Source organism: Rhamphochromis sp. 'chilingali' (assembly GCF_963969265.1).
Source record: "Rhamphochromis sp. 'chilingali' genome assembly, chromosome: 15".
NCBI lineage: Eukaryota > Metazoa > Chordata > Actinopteri > Cichliformes > Cichlidae > Rhamphochromis > Rhamphochromis sp. 'chilingali'.
The window spans coordinates 1310900-1316007 of record NC_137942.1 but is presented as its reverse complement, the minus strand read 5'-3'; the positions used below and the strand labels follow the sequence as shown (position 1 = coordinate 1316007).

Below are 5108 nucleotides of genomic sequence, written 5' to 3'. Positions count from 1 at the left end.
TTGTTGTTCAATAATAAAATTATTCCTCAGAAATACAACTTGCCTAATAATTCTGCACTCCCTGTCGATAAATCTAGATAATGAGGCATGAGATATAGGGACATAAAACAAAAGGTAAAGCACGAGAAACAAGGTCTTGCAAACAGGAACCAACTAACCATGTGGAGTTTGTGTTGGACTCCGTTAGGCTGGGATCAGCTCGTCTCGTGACATCAGTAATTAGCAGACTCTGTTATTAAGCTAACATGTTGTTGGATTTTTACTCAGCATAACTGCAATGGATTTCTTTCCCATGTTCATTGCAGCTGCACAGTTTACCCATAACAGTTTGTCCTGAGAGGGAGGTGTGAAGTTCAAAAGATGGCAGACTTGCCACCAGACAGGCTCAGCATGGAACCACCTTTTAGCAATGTCGGCATTGACGTGTTTGGGCCCTGGTCTGGGTCAGCCCGTCGCACGAGAGGAGGCCACGCTGATAGTAAGAGGTGGGCTGTCCTCTTCACCTGTCTGTGTGTCAGAGCTATACACATTGAGGTAACTGAGTCATTGGTTTCCTCCAGTTTCATAAACGCATTCAGAAGGTTTATGGCGATTCGAGGGCATTTGCAAAACATATGCTCTAATTTCACCAGAGCTTGCAAAGATATGGGGATTCCCTCAAATCTTGATGGGAAAGCCATGGAGAGGTTTCTGTCAGAACATGGATGTATGTGGACCTTCAACACACCACATTCCTCTCATATGGGAGGAGCATGGGAAAGGATGATCGGCATCACACGTCGTATCCTGGACTTGATGCTTCTTCAAATGGGCTCCTCCAAACTCACACATGAGGTACTCACAACATTCATAGCTGAGGTTTCAGCCATAGTGAACAGTCGACCACTTGTGCCTGTGTCAAACGATCCTACAGATCCTTTCATTCTTACACCTGCTTCATTGCTTCAAGAAGCCAGAAAGTAGGTCCATTCCCAGTACCAGAAGGAGATTTTGGTCATAAAGACCTATTGAAGCAACAGTGGCACAGGGTCCAAAGTTTGTCTAACACATTTTGGGACAGGTGGCGGAAACAGTATCTGTCAACGCTACAGTGTTGAACAAAGTGGACATCTGACCGGCCAAACCTTAAGCAAGGAAGTGTGGTGCTTCTTAAGGACAGTCAGTGCAGTAGGAACGAATGGCCCTTAGGAATTATCGTTGATGTGTATCCCAGTAAAGATGGAAGGGTGCGCAAAGTGCAAGTAAAGGTCATCAAGAAAGAGGAACCAAAGCTTTACGTCCGACCTGTGAATGAGATGGTCTTGCTCATTCCTCCAGATGACTGAAATGTGTTTGACCTTGTCATATTAGTAGGTGAAACCCGCTGGGTTTCAGACGGGGAGTGTTCTGTCACCAGTGTTGGGAAGGTTACTTTTAAAATGTATTCCATTACAGAATACAGAATACATGCCCCAAAATGTATTCTGTAACGTATTCCGTTACGTTACTCAATGAGAGTAACGTATTCTGAATACTTTGGATTACTTAATATATTATCATGCTTTTTACAACAACATGAATGTACTATTGCTGTGTGATTTATTACTGTTACTGAAGGTCCGCGACTCCGAACTGTAGTAAAGGGACCTCTGACTAATACGGCGGGGTCCCTGTCGGCTCGTAGCCGAAAAATAGCTTTACTTTGTTGTCTGGGTCAACTTTTCTTGCGAGAGACAGAGAGAGGCGTTGAAAGGCTGCTCCAACGGAACTTATTGTTTTCGGAGGAAAACACGAACACGGTGTACAGTCGAGTCTTAATAGCTTACTTACAACTGGGCTCGTCAGGCACTCTTCTTGGCTGCAGTGGTTATTATTATATTTACATGCTTCCAGCTCCCGTTTTTCCTCGATGACAACTCGTACCTTTCCACTCCCCTTTTTCTCCCTCCTCGCGCTCACAGACCCATAACGAGTATGGCAGTCCATTCTCCCTGCAGCACGGACTACACTGCCCATGATGCTACATTCTTTAGAGCTATGCTTGTAGCATTCTGCCTGTTAGCTTAGCACAACAACAACAACAACAACAACGAAAAGGCGCTCTCTCACCCAGGAAACACACAGTCGCAGAGAGAGAGCGTCGCCCTGTAACCATGGCAACCGTAACGCTGCCGCCTGGAACAACAGAACGTAGCTGTCAAACAAAACCAAACAGTCCTGACCCGCGACAACATGAAACAGGAAAGTACCGCCGTGTAATCCATTTATTTCAACAAAGTAACTGTATTCTGAATACCACCTTTTTAAACGGCAACTGTAACGAAATACAGTTACTCATATTTTGTATTTTAAATACGTAACGGCGGTACATGTATTCCGTTACACCCCAACACTGTCTGTCACCATGTAACTGTGTTCTGTTTAAATAGATTTTCCCTGAGAAAGTTGCTCTTTAGTGCCTCCTTCTGGCATGACCTGGTGTAACGTGCGCAAATCTGTCTCTGTTCTATGATGTCATCAGAAAGTGCATGCTATTGTTTGGGGAAAAGACTTCTGTTCTCTGCTGTAGTAACAATTGTCTCCCTTAAGATGGTCTTTAAGGGCGTTGTCGGTATGAAATTCTGTTCCATCCTTACTAATGAACAAAATCTACTTGAAATGCGATTGCAGTGTTTGCTTAATAGAAATGGTTGTAAAGAGAGGATTCGCTAACGCTTTTGGCTAAACAAGTCATTTGTACTGTTATTGTGTATTTGTCCTTGTCTTTGATTTCTAAGAGCATTTCATGTTGTTTTCTCAGTTTTATTCTACTTCAACTGGCCTAAGTAAACCGAGTGAAGTCAAACCCTCGTGTCTGCGTGGTCATTTTGAAGAGGAGTTGAGTCTGAATGTCGACTCTAGCAAGGCGTTAGAGGCAGAGGACATTACAGTATGTGTTCAGGCTACACTTCTCGTTATTATCCACGTTTCCAAATTAAGAAGACACCTAACAGTCACAAAATATTATCTAATTAAATTTAGTTGTAAAGATTATAGTTAGTTATAGAGTGAAAAAGACAGAGTGTGGCTGCACAGTGATTATTGTTTTAGTAATACATGAAAAAACAAGCCTGGTAATTCATTACTCATAATTTTTGTTCTATCTATACAGAATAATATGTATAATTTTATTTCATAACAATGTGAAATAAGTGAGAGTTACTACTATAAGTACGAGTTAATATGTTTATATTAGGGATGCACCGATACCTATCAGTATCGGTGCATCCCTAGTTTATATACATTTCCATATATCCACTTATCTCTCAGTCTGCTCCTCAGTCCCAGATCTGAAAAAAACCCCCAAAGATATTAGAAGGTACATTTGAGATTAAAGAGGTTATTCTTCCAAAAATGAGATGGCACGAGAGAGAACAACGTAACCAATGTAAACAGAACAATTACGAAAATCCATAAAATAAGTGAGTAAAACAGAGCTGATCTGTAACTGAACATGTTTACATTTGTGTAGAGATGATTTTGGTCAGTTTTATGCCACTTAATGTGATATGCACATGAAAATAAATAGAAACTTTTTTATTTGCTTTATCCAATGAAAGATCTGCTTAATTCACGAAGCTTTCCACATTTTTTCATGTTACAGCCTTTTGATTTTTCGTTTTTAAATTCTCGTACAACACCTCATAATGACAAAGTGACAAAAGTTTGTTTGAAATCACGTGTTTGATTGTCTTCACCTGCGTCCAATCACTCTATAAGACCATGAACACACAAGCATGGTGCTCAGAGCATCAGACTACCACACATCAGCTGCTGATGGTGCTTAACTGTGGATTATCTCCTTCGTATATGGATGCTCCAGTGTCTCCTCTGCTAAAGGAGGTAACAAAGGAAGCACCAAGGAACCTTTCTTTAGTGTTCATCCTACCAGCTGTGATTATGGCTGCTGCACAGACATGTTCAGGTCACGTCGGTCAATTCAGAGCCTTCTCTTAATGTTTGTCTGATCCATCGTCTTGCACTCTGTGGTTTCCCACTCTGCATTTTTGGGAATCTTGTTTTGTGTCTCTGCTGAAAGGATTTTGTGTTTCCTTGTTAATAAACGCTGATTGTTCATTCCTCCTGCCTTCATGCTTTATGATTTATGTCAGTGCTGTAAGAGATGGTGACTGGGACAGTTCTCACATACTAATATTCTTCCAACAGATGACCTGAGGATCGTGCTGTTTGGGAAGACCATGGTTGGTAAAAGTACTCTAGGAAACATCATCATGGGGAACACAGAGACTTTCACCTCAAAGGATTCGTCCAAAGATCGCACACAGAAATCCCACAGCACTGTGGAAGGTCAAAAAGTGGCTGTTGTTGATACTCCAGGTCTGTTTAAACCTGGAAAACATGAAGATGAGCTGGTGAACGAGATCAAGCGATCCATTGATCTTGCCAGTCCTGGTCCTCATGTGTTCCTGCTGGTGCTGAGGTTCGGTATGATCACCTCTGAAGAATTAGAGGTACTGGAGGTTTTTGTGCGCACCTTTGGCAGACGTGCATTGGCCTACACAACAGTGGTGTTCACCCATAGAAATGAAGATGAAGACTATGAAGCTAACATACAGGAGGCTATGATCGAGAGTAAGGATTTCAGAGAACTCATTGAGCAGTGCCAGTGGAGATATTTTGCTTTTAACATTAAAGACAAAAGTCCTGCTCAGGTCACCGAGCTGCTGAAGAAGATAACACCGATGGGAAAAGATTACTTCTACACTCCTGACATGCTCCAAGAGGCTGGAAAACCGGACGAGCAGGACGAAAAACCAAAAACAGCAGAAACAACAGGCAGGCGTGCGCTTCTGGAAAGGACTGGATTGGTGGGAATCATTTTGGGATCTGTGGGGGGATATTTACTTGGAGGTGGTGAGCTGACGTCTACATCGGGAGCTTTACTGGGAGCTTTAGGGGGTTCAGTACTGTTGATGGGAACAACAGCTTTAGCGATGAAGGCCAAAATGCTCACTGAGAAATGCTGCAAAAAGTGAGTTTTTAATTGATTTAGCTTTTTGTAAAATGTTTCAAAAACAGATTCAAACCTTTAAAAATGAAAGGAATGGCCACGATGGCTCGTTACCGTG

General features: G+C 42.1%; 1 pseudogene across 1 annotated transcript; it reads left to right on the top strand.

Moving 5' to 3' along the window:
- The first annotated feature begins 409 nt into the window (after window positions 1-409).
- On the top strand, window positions 410-4902 carry LOC308411357 (GTPase IMAP family member 4-like; annotated as a pseudogene). The gene is made up of 2 exons: window positions 410-485; window positions 4186-4902. The product of its transcript is annotated as a GTPase IMAP family member 4-like (transcript).
- Window positions 4903-5108: the final 206 nt, after the last annotated feature.